General features: G+C 48.0%; 1 pseudogene; it reads right to left on the reverse strand.

Annotated features, from left to right (window-relative positions):
• Nucleotides 1–12318: 12318 nt before the first annotated feature.
• LOC123116090 (subtilisin-like protease SBT1.7) lies at nucleotides 12319–14757 on the reverse strand (annotated as a pseudogene).
• Between the last annotated feature and the right edge of the window lie 759 nt (nucleotides 14758–15516).

Genomic DNA, 15516 nt, shown 5'->3' on the forward strand with positions numbered 1-15516 from the left:
ACAAGAGCTTCGTGATGAACTATAATATGCAAGGGATGGACAAGACTATTCCCGAGCTCTTCGCAATGCTAAAAGCTGCGGAGGTAGAAATCAAGAAGGAGCATCAAGTGTTGATGGTCAATAAGACCACCAGTTTCAAGAAAAAGGGTAAAGGGAATAAGAAGGGGAACTTCAAGAAGAACAACAAGCAAGTTGCTGCTCAAGAGAAGAAACCCAAATCTGGACCTAAGCTTGAGACTGAGTGTTTCTACTGCAAGCAGACTGGACACTGGAAGCGGAACTGCCCCAAGTATTTGGCGGATAAGAAGGATGGCAAAGTGAACAAAGGTATATGTGATATACATGTTATTGATGTGTACCTTACTAATGCTCGCAGTAGCACCTGTGTATTTGATACTGGTTCTGTTGCTAATATTTGCAACTCGAAACAGGGACTACGGATTAAGCGAATATTGGCTAAGGACGAGGTGACGATGCGCGTGGGAAATGGTTCCAAAGTCGATGTGATCGCGGTCGGCACGCTACCTCTACATCTACCATCGGGATTAGTTTTAGACCTAAATAATTGTTATTTGGTGCCAGCGTTTAGCATGAACATTATATCTGGATCTTGTTTGATGCGAGACGGTTATCATTTAAATAAGAGAATAATGGTTGTTCTATTTATATGAGTAATATCTTTTATGGTCATGCACCCTTGAAGAGTGGTCTATTTTTATTGAATCTCGATAGTAGTGATACACATATTCATAATGTTGAAGCCAAAAGATGCAGAGTCGATAATGATAGTGCAACTTATTTGTGGCACTACCGTTTGGGTCATATCGGAGTAAAGCGCATGAAGAAACTCCATACTGATGGACTCCTGGAATCACTTGATTATGAATCACTTGGTACTTGTGAACCGTGCCTCATGGGCAAGATGACTAAAATGTCGTTCTCCGGAACTATGGAGCGAGCAACTGATTTGTTGGAAATCATACATACTGATGTATGTGGTCCAATGAATATTGAGGCTCGCGGCGGGTATCATTATTTTCTCACCTTCACAGATGATTTGAGCAGATATGGGTATATCTACTTGATGAAACACAAGTCTGAAACATTTGAAAAGTTCAAAGAATTTCAGAGTGAAGTGGAAAATCATCGTAACAAGAAAATAAAATTTCTACGATCTGATCGTGGAGGAGAATATTTGAGTTACGAGTTTGGTTTACATTTGAAGCAATGCAGAATAGTTTCGCAACTCACGCCACCCGGAACACCACAACTAAATGGTGTGTCCGAACGTCGTAATCGTACTTTACTAGATATGGTGCGATCTATGATGTCTCTTACTGATTTACCGCTATCTTTTTGGGGTTATGCTTTAGAGACGGCCGCATTCACGTTAAATAGGGCACCATCAAAATCCGTTGAGACGACGCCTTATGAACTGTGGTTTGGCAAGAAACCAAAGTTGTCGTTTCTTAAAGTTTGGGGATGCAATGCTTATGTGAAGAAACTTCAACCGGATAAGCTCGAACCCAAATCGGAGAAATGTGTCTTTATAGGATACCCAAAAGAGACTATTGGGTACACCTTCTATCACAGATCTGAGGGCAAGATTTTCATTGCTAAATTTGGATCCTTTCTAGAGAAGGAGTTTCTCTCGAAAGAAGTGAGTGGGAGGAAAATAGAACTTGATGAGGTAACTGTACCTGCTCCCTTATTGGAAAGTAGTTCATCACAAGAACCGGTTCCTGTGACAACTACATCAATCAATGAGAAAGCTAATGATATTGATCATGAAACTTCAGATCAAGTTACTACTGAACCTCGTAGGTCTACCAGAGTGGTACAGTAATCCTATTCTGGAAGTCATGTTACTTGACCATGGCGAACCTACGAACTATGAGGAAGCGATGATGAGCCCAGATTCCGCAAAATGGCTTGAAGCCATGAAATCTGAGATGGGATCCATGTAGGAGAACAAAGTATGGACTTTGGTTGACTTGCCCGATGATCGGCAAGCCATCGAGAATAAATGGATCTTCAAGAAGAAGACTAACGCTGATGGTAATGTAACTGTCTACAAAGCTCGACTTGTTGCGAAAGGTTTTCGACAAGTTCAAGGGGTTGACTACGATGAGACTTTCTCACCCGTAGCGATGCTTAAGTCTGTCCGAATCATGTTAGCAATTGCCGCATTTTATGATTATGAAATTTGGCAAATGGATGTCAAAACTGCATTCCTGAATGGATTTCTGGAAGAAGAGTTGTATATGATGCAACCGGAAGGTTTTGTCGATCCAAAAGGTGCTAACAAAGTGTGCAAGCTCCAGCGATCCATTTATGGACTGGTGCAAGCATCTCGGAGTTGGAATAAACGCTTTGATAGTGTGATCAAAGCATATGGTTTTATACAGACTTTTGGAGAAGCATGTATTTACAAGAAAGTGAGTGGGAGCTCTGTAGCATATCTGATATTATATGTAGATGACATATTGTTAATTGGAAATAATATAGAATTTCCGGATAGTATAAAGGGATACTTGAATAAAAGTTTTTCTATGAAAGACCTCGGTGAAGCTGCTTACATATTGGGCATCAAGATCTATAGAGATAGATCAAGACGCTTAATTGGACTTTCACAAAGCACATACCTTGATAAAGTTTTGAAAAGGTTCAAAATGGATCAGGCAAAGAAAGGGTTCTTGCCTATATTACAAGGTGTGAAGTTGAGTCAGACTCAATGCCCGACCACAACAGAAGATAGAGAGAAAATGAAAGATGTTCCCTATGCTTCAGCCATAGGCTCTATCATGTATGCAATGTTGTGTACCAGACCTGATGTGTGCTTAGCAATAAGTTTAGCAGGGAGGTACCAAAGTAATCCAGGAGTGGATCACTGGACAACGGTCAAGAATATTCTAAAATACCTGAAAAGGACTAACGATATGTTTCTCGTTTATGGAGGTGACAAAGAGCTAGTCGTAAATGGTTAAGTCGATGCAAGCTTTGACACTGATCCGGACAATTCTAAATCGCAAATCAGATACGTGTTTATATTGAACGGTGGAGCTGTCAGTTGGTGCAGTTCTAAACAAAGCGTCGTGGTGGGATCTACATGCGAAGCGGAGTACATAGCTGATTCGGAAGCAGCAAATGAAGGAGTCTGGATGAAAGAGTTCATTTCCGATCTAGGTGTCATACCTAGTGCATCGGGACCAATGAAGATCTTCTGTGACAATACTGGTGCAATTGCCTTGGCAAAGGAATCCAGATTTCACAAGAGGACCAAGCATATCAAGAGACACTTCAATTCCATCCGGGACCAAGTCCAGGTGGGAGACATAGAGATTTGCAAGATACATACGGATCTGAATGTTGCAGACCCATTGACTAAGCCTCTTCCACGAGCAAAACATGATCAACACCAAGACTCCATGGGTGTTAGAATCATTACTATGTAATCTAGATTATTGACTCTAGTGCAAGTGGGAGACTGAAGGAAATATGCCCTAGAGGCAAAAATAAAGTTATTATTTATTTCCTCATATCATGATAAAAGTTTATTATTCATGCTATAATTGTATTAACCGGTAACATGATACATGTGTGAATACATAGACAAACTTAATGTCACTAGTATGCCTCTACTTGACTAGCTCATTAATCAAAGATGGTTATGTTTCCTAACCATAGACATGTGTTGTTATTTGATTAACAGGATCACATCATTAGGAGAATGATGTTATTGACTTGACCCATTCCGTTAGCCTAGCACTTAATCGTTTAGTATGTTGCTATTGCTTTCTTCATGACTTATACAAGTTCCTATAACTATGAGATTATGCAACTCCCGTTTATTGGAGGAACACATTGTGTGCTACCAAATGTCACAATGTAACTGGGTGATTACAAAGGAGCTCTACAGGTGTCTCCAAAGTTACATGTTGAGTTGGCGTATTTTGAGATTAGGTTTTGTCACTCCGATCGTCGGAGAGGTATCTCTGGGCCCTCTCGATAATGCACATCACTATAAGACTTGCAAGCAATGTAACTAATGAGTTAGTTACAGAATGATGCATTTGTAACGAGTAAAGAGACTTGCCGGTAACGATATTGAACTAGGTATTGGATACCGACGATCGAATCTCGGGTAAGTAACATACCGATGACAAAGGGAACAACGTATGTTGTTATGCGGTTTGACCGATAAAGATCTTCGTAGAATATGTAGGAGCCAATATGAGCATCTAGGTTCCGCTATTGGTTATTGACCGGAAACAGTTCTAGGTCATGTCTACATAGTTCTCGAACCCGTAGGGTCCGCACGCTTAAGGTTTCGATGACAGTTATATTATGACTTTATGAGTTTTGATGTACCGGAGTTTGTTCGGAGTCCCGAATGAGATTACGGACATGACGAGGAGTCTCGAAATGGTCGAGACATGAAGATTGATATATTGGAAGCCTACATTTGGATATCGGAATTTTTTCGGGTGAAATCGGGATTCTACCGGAGTACCGGGAGGTTACCGGAACCCCCCGGGGGGCTTAATGGGCCTACATGGGCCCTAGTGGAGAGGAAGAGAGGAGGCAAGGGCTGGCCGCGCCCCCTCCCCCCTAGCCCGAATAGGACAAGGAGAGAGGGGCGGCGCCCCCCTTTCCTTCCTCTCTCCCTCCTCCTTCCCCCCTTCTCCTTCTTCAACTAGGAAAGAAGGGAGTCCTACTCCCGATGGGAGTAGGACTCCCCCCGGCGCGTCCTCCTTGGCCGACCGCCCCCTCCCCCTTGTCTCCTTTATATACGGGGGCAGGGGGGCACCTCTAGACACAACAATTGATCTCCAAGATCTCTTAGCCGTGTGCGGTACCTCCCTCCACCATAGTCCTCGATAATATTATAGCGGTGCTTGGGCGAAGCCCTGCGATGGTAGAACATCAAGATCTTCACCACACCGTCATGCTAACGGAACTCTTCCCCGGCACCCTGCTGGATCGGAGTCCGGAGATCGTCATCGAGCTGAACGTGTGCTAGAACTCGGAGGTGCCGTAGTTTCGGTGCTTGATCGGTCGGGCCGTGAAGACGTACGACTACATCAACCGCGTTGTTCTAACGCTTCCGCTTTCGGTCTACGATGGTACGTGGACAACACTCTCCCCTCTTGTTGCTATGCATCACCATGATCTTGCATGTGCGTAGGAATTTTTTTGAAATTACTACGTTCCCCAACAGGTATTACACCACAACGGTGGCCCAAACCAGTATAAACCTTGTGTCTCTTGTGTTGTTCATCGATCTAGCTTAGGGATCGTGGCGAGGCTGAGGGCGTGTTTCGGTAGGGAGAAGATCTTCGTGCGCACCCTAGTGTTCGAACCTAAGGGTTTTGCCGGAACCCGATATCCGACACCTTCGGCTTCAGATTGAAGACCTTGAGCCACAGGTCGAAGTGTGTGTGTGTGGGGGGGTGCAGAGTAGAGCCTCACACACGACGATGAACGTCGATATGTCGAGGAAGGAATTAGGGGCTAAATCGTGGAAATCTAGTCTGTAATAGAACATGAGTCCTCGGACGAAGGGATGAAGGGGAAGCCCTAGCCCTCGGAGGAAATGAGGGATGAATACTACCCTCTCGCTGGGCTCCGGAGTGGGGATGACCTGATCTTTGGCAAGAACCTGTGCGCGATATCCGCGGACAGATAGCCCGCGCCTCGGAGCTCCTTGATGTCCTTCTCTATGACGGAGGAGGCCTCCCACTTGCCCTTGGAACCGGATCCAGACATGGCCAGGGAGGTTGGTGGCGGTGAGAAAGATTGAAGTTTTTTGGGTGCTGGAGCTCAGAGGTGGGAAGGCAGGAGCTAGGAGAAGGCGTGGAAAAAAAGGAGGAATCTTTACCCTCTTATAGGCAGTGAAATACCAAACTTCCCCCTTCTCAAGCCTTAAAACTCGCCTGTTCCCAAAGAGATCGTGCGAATGGCACGGTTGGATTATCCAAAACCGTATTGATGAGGATCTTGTAATGGGCGGGCACGAACTCTGTTTTGACAAGACGTGCAATGAGGGCTATGCCTCGAAACGTGAAGCGGGAGGTGTGGAAACGGTTCGAAATGTTAAAGAGTCAAATGTGACGCTTCGCTAAAAAAGTTGTCTGTAAAAGACGTTGCTTTATTTTGATGTCTTGCCTTCGTGGCTAAGGGTTGTATTAATTATGCAGAGCCAGATACAGTTCCTTTGTACAGGGAGTTATCCTAAAATATTCAAGAGAAGGAACCCGCCTTGCAATGCCGAAGATAATCCGCGTGCCGAACACATCGTCATCAAAGACTGGTTCAGGGGCTACTAAGGGAGTCATGGATTAGGGGTCCTCGGGTGTCCGGTCTATTTGATATGGTCCGGATTGATGGGCCGTGAAAATAGAAGAAGAACACCTCCCCCCCCGTGTCCGGGTAGGACTCCCATATGCATGGATGGAAATATTAGTGTTCGGGTATATTATTTCCATCCTCTACAAACCAACTCTATACAACCCTAGGCCCCTCCGTGTGTATATAAACATGAGGGTTTAGTCCGTAGAGGCTATCAGAGTTCCCATAGGCTAGACACCTAGGGTTTAGCCATTACGATCTTGAGGTAGATCAACTCTTGTAACCCCTATACTCATTAATATATTCAAGCAGGACGTAAGGTTTTATCTCCTTTAAGAGGGCCCGAACCTGGGTAAACATTGTGTCCCCATCGTCCCTTGTTACCGTTGATCCTCACAGTTTGGGACCCCCTACCCGAGATCTGCCGGTTTTGACACTGACAGGCGCCCCCCTTGCTGCTCCCCTCCCTCTCCCACCTATATATACACGGGGAGGGGCACCTAGAACACACACCAACAATTGTTAGCCGTGTGCAGCGCCCTCCTCCACAGATTACACCCTCGGTCATATCTCCGTAGTGCTTAGGCAAAGCCCTGCATGAATCACTTCACCATCACCACGCCATCGTGCTGACGGAACTCATCCACTCCCTTGACACTTTGCTGGATCAAGAGTTCGAGGGACATCATCGAGCTGAATGCGTGCAGAACTCGGAGGTGCCATACGTTTGGTGCTTGATCGGCCAGAATGAGAAGAAGTTCGACTACATCAACCGCGTTGTCAAACGCTTCCGCTTTCGGTCTACGACGATATGTAGACACACTCTCCCCCTCTCGTTGCTATGCATCTCCTAGATAGATCTTGTGTGAGCGTAGGAATTTTTTGGAAATTGCATGTTACGTTTCCCAGCACGGGTGCGAATGTGGGAAAGAGATCTCAGGGTACAAAAGGGGGCCCTACTATCAGAGAATCAGGCTCTCAACCTATGTGTGGATATCGCTGGCCTCTCTTCAAAAGAGTGGGCTATACGATACAATCTCAAGGATGCTGTGATAGATGTCTTTTTGGCGACGCCAACACAACCTACTTCCAGGCCATTGCTAATGGTCGCCGTAGAGGATACACCATACCCTTTTGTGGGATGGAGATTAGATGATACAGGACCCGAATGAGATCCGGAGCCATGTAGATGGGTCCTACAAGGCGTTGTTCGCCGGGCATCCCAGAGGGGGCATTGCCCTTGCAGATAAAATTTGGGTGGCCCAGCAACGGGTGTCTCTCGAGGAGAATGACGCCTTGCTCGTGCCATTTGATGCTGCAGAGGTAGAAACCTTCATTAAAGCAATGAACCCCGCCTCCGCACCAGGCCCTGATGGCCTGCCAGTTCGCTTTTTTCAAGTGTTCTGGTCCACCATCAAGGAGGATATCCTTGCCTTGTTCCTTGGATTTTCTAGAGGAACGCTAGATGTGTCGTGCCTGAACATGGGATCATCTCCCTGATTCCAAAGGTCCAAAGGGCATAGGATAATAGGCAGTTTTGCCTGATCACGGTTCTCAATGTGATCTTTAGGATTCTGGCCAAAGGGTATGCCACTAGGGCGGCCCTGCTTGCTCCTCGGATACTTCATCCTAACCAGACGACGTTCACCAAAGGCCGATATATTTTGGATGGGATCCTCGTTCTACATGAGGTCATACATGAGGTCAAGCGAAAACACCTCCGTGTGGTGCTCTTTAAGATTGACTTTCATAAGGCGTACGATACGGTCCATTGGTCCTTCCTTCAGGAGGTGATGTCGAAGCGAGGCTTCGACCCCCATTGGATTGCACGTGTTATGCAGCTAGTAATGAGCGGACGCACGGCGATCAATATCAATGGGGAGGTTGGCCCCTATTTCCACATGGCTCAAGGGGTTCGACAGGGGGATCCACTACCCCTTCCTTTTCAACCTCGTAGTCGATGATTTAGCGGCGATCTTGGACTTAGCGAAGCGAGCTAGCCACATTAGAGGTATTTTTTCCCATCTCATTGGATATGGGGGACTCACCCACCTTCAGTACGCAGATGACACAATATTTATGGTTGAGGGCTCAGAAGAGAATATTCAGCATCTTAAGTTCCTCCTCCTATGCTTTCAAGAGATGTCGGGATTGACAATCAACTTTTGCGAAGAGCGAAGTGATGGTGTTAGGATAAACCGCGGAGGAGTCCCTCCGCATAGCCAATCGACTTAATTATTGACTTGGGTCATTCCCTACTACTTACCTCGACATGCCGATTGGTGATTCCCGCCTCCTGGAAAAGGACCTTCGCCCTATGGTGTCCAAGGTTCAACATAGAGTTGAACCATGGCAAGGGCGTTGGATTTCCAAGGCACCGAGGGTAGTCTTGATTAACTCTTTGTTGATTAGCCTATTGATGTATCTGATGGGGTTCTATAACTTGCACGAATCCCTCCACCAGGAGATTGCCAAGTACCTGTCTCGATTCTACTGGGCAGGGGAAGGCGATCGACAGAAATACCACATGGTCAAATGGTTGGAGATACGCAAGCCCAAAGACCAGGGCGGCCTTGGGGTCATCTCCTCCAAGCGGATGGATATCGCCCTACTTTCCAAGTGGCTGTGATGTATCGACACCGGTGGCGGTGGGCTTTGGCTTGAGATTATACACGCAAAATATTTGCATGGGCAACCTCTACCTTTCGCCCCTAGAATGGGTGGTTCCCAATTTTGGCAATCAATTGTACAACCGATGCTTGTTCTTCAGATAGGAACTTCGATTTTGTGTTGGGTCCAGCACCAAGACGTTGTTCTTTGTAGATAGGTGGTCGGGCACTCGACCGTTTGCGGAGCGCTTTTACTCGCTATTTAGTATTTGTACCCGCCCACAACTCACTGTGGGCGTGGCTTTGGAGGATCTTGGATGTATTGCCTTCCGGCATACATTTGGTCCACTCGAGCGGGATCAATGGGAGGAGATGCTGGAATGAATTTCCCTTCACTCCCCCACCCTCGAGCATCTCTTGGCATCTTGAGCCAAGTGGCAGGTTTTCGACCAAGTCTTTATACCACACCATTTTGGCCACCCCGGGTCCAACCGAACTAACTTTGCTTTGGGATATTAAGCTACCAATGTAGATTCGTATCTTCCTTTGGCAATGGGTACGTGGACGCTTACCCTCGGGTACAGAAGTGCTTAAACCAAGTGGTCCTAGTGATGCGCTATGCCCACTGTGTGGAGTTCCGGAAGACTCCAACCACATTTTCTTCCACTGCCCGGCGGCGATTTTCCTATGGAGTTGCTTCCGGGATGTGGTGGGAGGGATGTGGTGCCGTGACAATCTCACGGACATGTTTCGGGAGATTCTTAGCTTCCCATGCATGGTACGCCCTTCCCTTTGTGTGGCGATGGGCACCCTCGCATGGACTCTATGGAATGTGCGCAATAAGCTAGTGATTGAGCACGTGGTTCCCTACCGTGTGACTAATACTGTTTACAAAATGTGTGGCTTCTTACAGCTCTGGAGACCGCTTACCAAGCGGAGCGATCGGGATAGCATCGACATGATCATCGCGGACATCGCTCCACCGCTAGCTCCATTGCTCCACCAACACCTCCGCCTCCTCCGGAGCCAGATTAGCTAGTAGCTTTAGTTTATTTGCAGGGGTTTGTTGTGTTGTGCCCCCAACGGAACCTATTTAGTTCCTTTTTGCACTCTTTGCTTTCAGTTGAACCTTGAATCTTTCCTGTTGTCGGATGTTGGTGCATTGCTTTATGATATAAAGCGGGAGAACCCTTTTTCGTGTATATGTTTCTCCTTGCCTCCCCGTCACCTTAGGGCGGGCAAGTGTGACCACTCTCCAATCGTTCTAATGAATGGGATGGAGGCAAGCAGTAGAAAGATTATAATTGCCCGACCGTTTACATATGAGGTCATGTGGAGACGACATTAGGATTTGGGACAAATGCATTTTTGCCCTTAGTCAGAACCACCCCACGTTTTTTGCCCTTACTTTTGGGCTCTATTCAATTTTCCCTTAGATTTTTCCATGAGGTCGTCCGAGTGCCCTTTACCCGTTTGACCAATACTTTGAAAATTCATAACAAATTCATATGAACCCATAAAAATGAAAATAAGATATCAAAATGTTTAGAAATACATTTCCTTTATGTGCATGCCATTTGCATTAAGGAAAAAGTAATGTTTAAACTACCCAAGGTTATTAATGTTATTGAAATTATTCAAAAAATAGAAGTATAAACAATACTTTTTCATGAATAAAAATTACATGCAAATGTAGGTAGTCTTTCTAAACATCTTGATATCTTATTTTCCTTTTTTTCTGAGTTAATATAACCTTGTTATGAATTTCCAAACGACTTTGATCATTATTTTGAAACTTCATAACAAGTTGATATGAATTCACAAAAATGCAAATAAGGTATCAGAATATTCAGAAAACATCACCCATTTTTGTTCGTGAAAAAAGTATTGTTTATACCTTTTATTTTTAATAATGTTGATAACATTAATAACCTCAGGTTGTTTAAACAATACTTTTATCCTCAATGCAAATGACATGCACATAAAGGTATTGTCGTTCTGATCATTTTGATATCTTATTTCCATTTTTATGATTTCATATGAATTCTTTATGAATTTCCAAAGTATTGGTCAAACGGTCAAAGGGCATTAGATGACCTCCTAGGAAAAAATCTAAGGGCACAAGTGAGCAAAGCCGAAAAGTAAGGGCAAAACCCACGGCTGGCGGAACTAAGGGCAAAAGTGTAATTGTCCCTTAGGATTTAGCAGCTGTCCTGGAGCAAGCTTGGAAGAAGGGGTTGAACTGTTAAACTGTAGGGGGGGGGGATGTGAGAGAAAAGCTAGAACTGTTGAGAGAAAAGCTATTCTCTCATGCACGGGAGGTACCGTGTATGCATGCGCCGTTGATTCAATTGAAGATCTGAATGCATGCATGCAAGCCTCTCTCGTATACGTGTAGTAGTATATTTGCTATTCCCTGCATTAATATAGCTCAGTATAATGTCAGTCATCAATGCACTTTATGCCATACCATTCAATCTTTTCATCAACCGAACAGGAAAAGTCTTTGTAACTTGTAAGCACTGTTGATGAATTAATTTTTGGGATGTAAAGTTCTCTGTACTCTGTCAGTTGCCTTAGCAATAGGGTGGCATACTAAAATGAGCTTGAACGAAGATGTTACTTGTAATAATAATTAAACTTTGTATGAATTGCTAATAATTAATAATGGATGAACTATTTTTGAATGCAGACATGCATTGCAGGCTTCAGACTGAAGGGGTGTTTTCTGTATTTAAGAGGACTTGCCTTTTCTTTCAGGACATGATATCATGTGCATTTCGTTCAAAAGCTTTTCTGCTGTGCACTTGAAATAGATGGACGAGATTTGCACACAGAGCTATTCTATGGTGGGTGATGGGAAGAGGAAGAAGGCCTCTCTGGCAGCAATGGTGGAATAATGGTTCTGCACACAAAGCGTGCTGGACGGGCAGAAGGGGATGACATTTACGTTCTTGAGCTCAAAACAGTGTCTTATATGTTCCCTATTAATGCGTATCTGACTAGGTTGGTGAAGTATTGTACAGAACACTGCCAAAAGAAAGCTTTAAAATAGTATAGGCTCAAATCCAGGCGGGCATCTCCGCGCGACAACGAACGGCTGAACCATGCACGGGAGGTCCCGTGCACGGTAGAAAATCCAGTCTCGAATTGACCGATTATTTGAAAAGGTGGCGTTCTTACTTGGGTCAGAAAAGAGTTGCATGAACTCAAGAAGCGATTGGGCCAAACTTGGGAGGGTGAAGTAGTGATCCATACGAAATTTAGATGCAATTCGACAGGAGAAAAGAATATGATGATTATTATTCCCTTCTCCTCATCACAAGTTCACCACAATCAAATGCTGATTCTTCTTCTTCATTACAGATCGGCTAATAAGCCACAACATTACTCTCTCTCTCTCTTTCAGAGTTCAGGCAATCAGACTCACTCTTATTCTACTACAGTACGTAGTACGTGCTCCGGCCTACATGCATGGCATCAGTCGTCCCACTTGAAGGCGACGGGGCTCCTGACCCGGTGCTTTCTGTTCTCCCAGGCGATGTGGCCGAACTCCCACGTGCCGGCCGGCCTCGCCTTCGCCCCCGCCTCGCTGCTGAACGGCACGCTGTAGCTCCTCTTCTCCTTCGGCCACCTGAACTCCAGCGTCGCCGGCGTCACGGTCACCTTCACCCCGTCGGGCGCCGCGACCGTCACGTTGTACCTCTCGGGGCGCGCCGACACCAAGGTCACCGTCCGCGTCAGCGTGCGGATGCGGCTGCGGCCGTCGAACACCACCACGAACGACGGGTGGTTCAGGTTGGCCACGCCGCCGGGGATCGTCCTCTCGCACTTGCTTAGCTCCGGCACGAACTGCCGCATCTGCTCCACCGTGTAGTTGAGTGTGCAGAGGAAGTCGACGTAGTCCTGCGTGCCGGCGTCGTACACCAGGCCCGGGTCCATGGCGAGCCGCGGGAGCACGAACCCGGCACCGGCCGCCAGCGGCGTCGCGCCCATGACGGCGGCGCCGACGGCACTGCCGCTGTCCACGATATCCCTGCCGTCCTTGTCGAGCGGGCCGGCGGTCGTTACCAGCGCCGAACGGATCATGGCCGGCGTCCAGTCGCCGTGCCGCTTCTTGATCAGGGCCGCCACGCCGGCCACGTGCGGGCACGCCATCGACGTCCCCGAGAGGATGTTGTACTCCACTCTCCGCGGGTCCATGACGGAGCCAGATGGCGAGGCGGCACCAGACCAGGCGGCAAGGATGTTCACTCCTGGCGCGATGACGTCCGGCTTGAGGATCTCGGGGACAATCGGGTTGGGGCCCCGCGAGGAGAAGCCCGCCACCATCGGCGCCCGGTTCTCGCCGGTGACCGTGACGCAGGTGAAGTTGAAGGACGCCACCGGGTACGCTACGGACGACATGTAATCGGCCAGCTTCTTGCCGCCGGTGGAGCTGAGCTGGAGACCGGGAAGGTTGAAGGGTTGGGCCTTCACCGCGTCCCCGAACCGTGTCCTACTATCGGCGGAAATCATCCCGGCTCCGCCGGCTCTCTCCACGTCAAAGCCGGCCCAAGCTCCTTCACCCTTGGAGCACACCACGACCTTGCCCATGACCCTGTCGGGCGTCAGGTCGCCGTACTTGCCGCAGTCTCTGCTCACTAGCGGGATCGTGCCCGCGCCCTGGGAGAACGGGATGTTGTACAGGGACTGCCCGGTGAGCACCACCCCGTTGCCGAGCCTGAGTGTCGCCGGGAACACCCGGTCCGTGGTGGCGGCGCCGACGGTGGTCATCCACGGGGCCACGTTGGTTATACTTGACGCTGTCGGGCCGTCGTTGCCGCCCGCCATGACGACGAAGACGCCTCTGCGCTCAGCGCCGAACGTGGCGACGGCGACGAGGTCGTCGTAGAAGGCTTCCACGGGGCCTCCGAGGGACATGGAGATGAGGTCCACGCCGTCGCTCACCGCGGCATCGATCGCCGCGGTAATGGCCGACAAGGAGCATCCGCCCCGGGTGCACGCCTTGTACATGGCGATCCTTGCCCTGCGAGCCACGCCGCTCGCTCTCCCGCCCGCGAACTTGAAGAGATCCGTGCTCGCCCGCCCAGGGGACCTCGGAGCCTGCAGCCGTTGACGACACATGCGTTCCGTGCCCATCGATGTCCCTCGGACTCGAATCGGTGAGGCCACCGGCATCTAGCCCGTCTTCTGTGAGGAAGGACTTGGCGCCGACGAGCTTGTTGTTGCACAAGCTGGCGTTGAATCCCGGGGCGTTCACGCACTTGCCCCTCCAGGTGGACCTGACGGGGCTGAGCCCGGCGTCGCTGAAGCTGGCGCGCTCCGGCCAGATGCCGGTGTCGACGAAGCCGATGATGACGCCGTCGCCGAACTCGGCGTCTGGCCACGCGCCGAAGTCGTCGTGGAGGCCCATGAACCACGGCGACCTCGTGGTCTGGATGTGGTACAGCCTGTCCTTGCACACGCGGAACACGCCGGGGACGGTGGCCATGCGCTGGGCCTCGCCGTTGGTGAGACGAGCCGCAAAACCGTGCATGACGGTGCCGTAGGTGTACTGGATGCGGTTGGAGTTCTTGCCCAGCATGGACGCGTACCAGCGCTGGAGGGTGTCGAACTTGGACGGCTTGGCGAGGTGGTTGGTGAGGACGATGTAGGTGCTCGAGCTGGAAGGACTAAACCTTAGCTGCTTGTGCTTCTTGGGCTTCGGGGTGACGGAGGAGTGTGTGGACTGGACAAGGAGGAGAAGTAGCAGGGAGCAGCGCAAGAGGATGGAGATCATGGAAGCCATTGTTGGATCGTGTGTGGAGTCGAGTGGTGGAGGAATGCATGCGAGTGGTGGGTTTTATAGAGCTTGAGTAGCCCAGCGTGACGCTACCGGACAAGGCATGCATGCGTGTTCAGATCAGCAAGAAAATGCATCGCCAAGAGATAATATTTGCATCATCAATTTTCTATCTATTTTTGATTTGAAGCTTGCATTACCATGTTTACCCTAAATATATCATCATGCGTGCATGGCGGCTCAGCTACAACTATTGGATGGTACTAGATGTGGATTTCTTCCGGACTAAACCTTAGCTAGTGGAAGCTAAATGCAGCCTCGAAACAAGAATTATTGAGTTTTGTTTTGCCAGGCAACAATGGTTGATTGATTTTTTATACACAAGTATTCGTGATGAAACGGCCTTCCAAGCCAAACAAGGAAGGATTGAAACGGCCTCCACTCTGCCCTTTTTTCTTTTCCTGAAACCTCAACTTGCCTTGTCTCCATGGAGTTGCACTAATTAAATACACAGAGCATGCAAGAGCACAGGCTTTCTGTTAACATTCTAGCTTTGTACACCGAGGGGCGAAACCAACTGCCTAATCTGTCACGCAATCGCGTATGCTGGCAGGCAAGGCTGTTCCACTACAAATCGAAACAAAGCAAACGTGTAAATAAGATGTTCAGATGGGTAATTTTAGAACTAAATACAAGTACAAGCTACATTTACAGTTTCAAAGGTCTTGGAAGCCGATTTACAGAGTTATGTACGACCATTAGCAGGTTCTA

The sequence above is a fragment of the Triticum aestivum genome, chromosome 5B (genome assembly GCF_018294505.1).
Source record: "Triticum aestivum cultivar Chinese Spring chromosome 5B, IWGSC CS RefSeq v2.1, whole genome shotgun sequence".
NCBI classification, from domain to species: Eukaryota; Viridiplantae; Streptophyta; class Magnoliopsida; order Poales; family Poaceae; genus Triticum; species Triticum aestivum.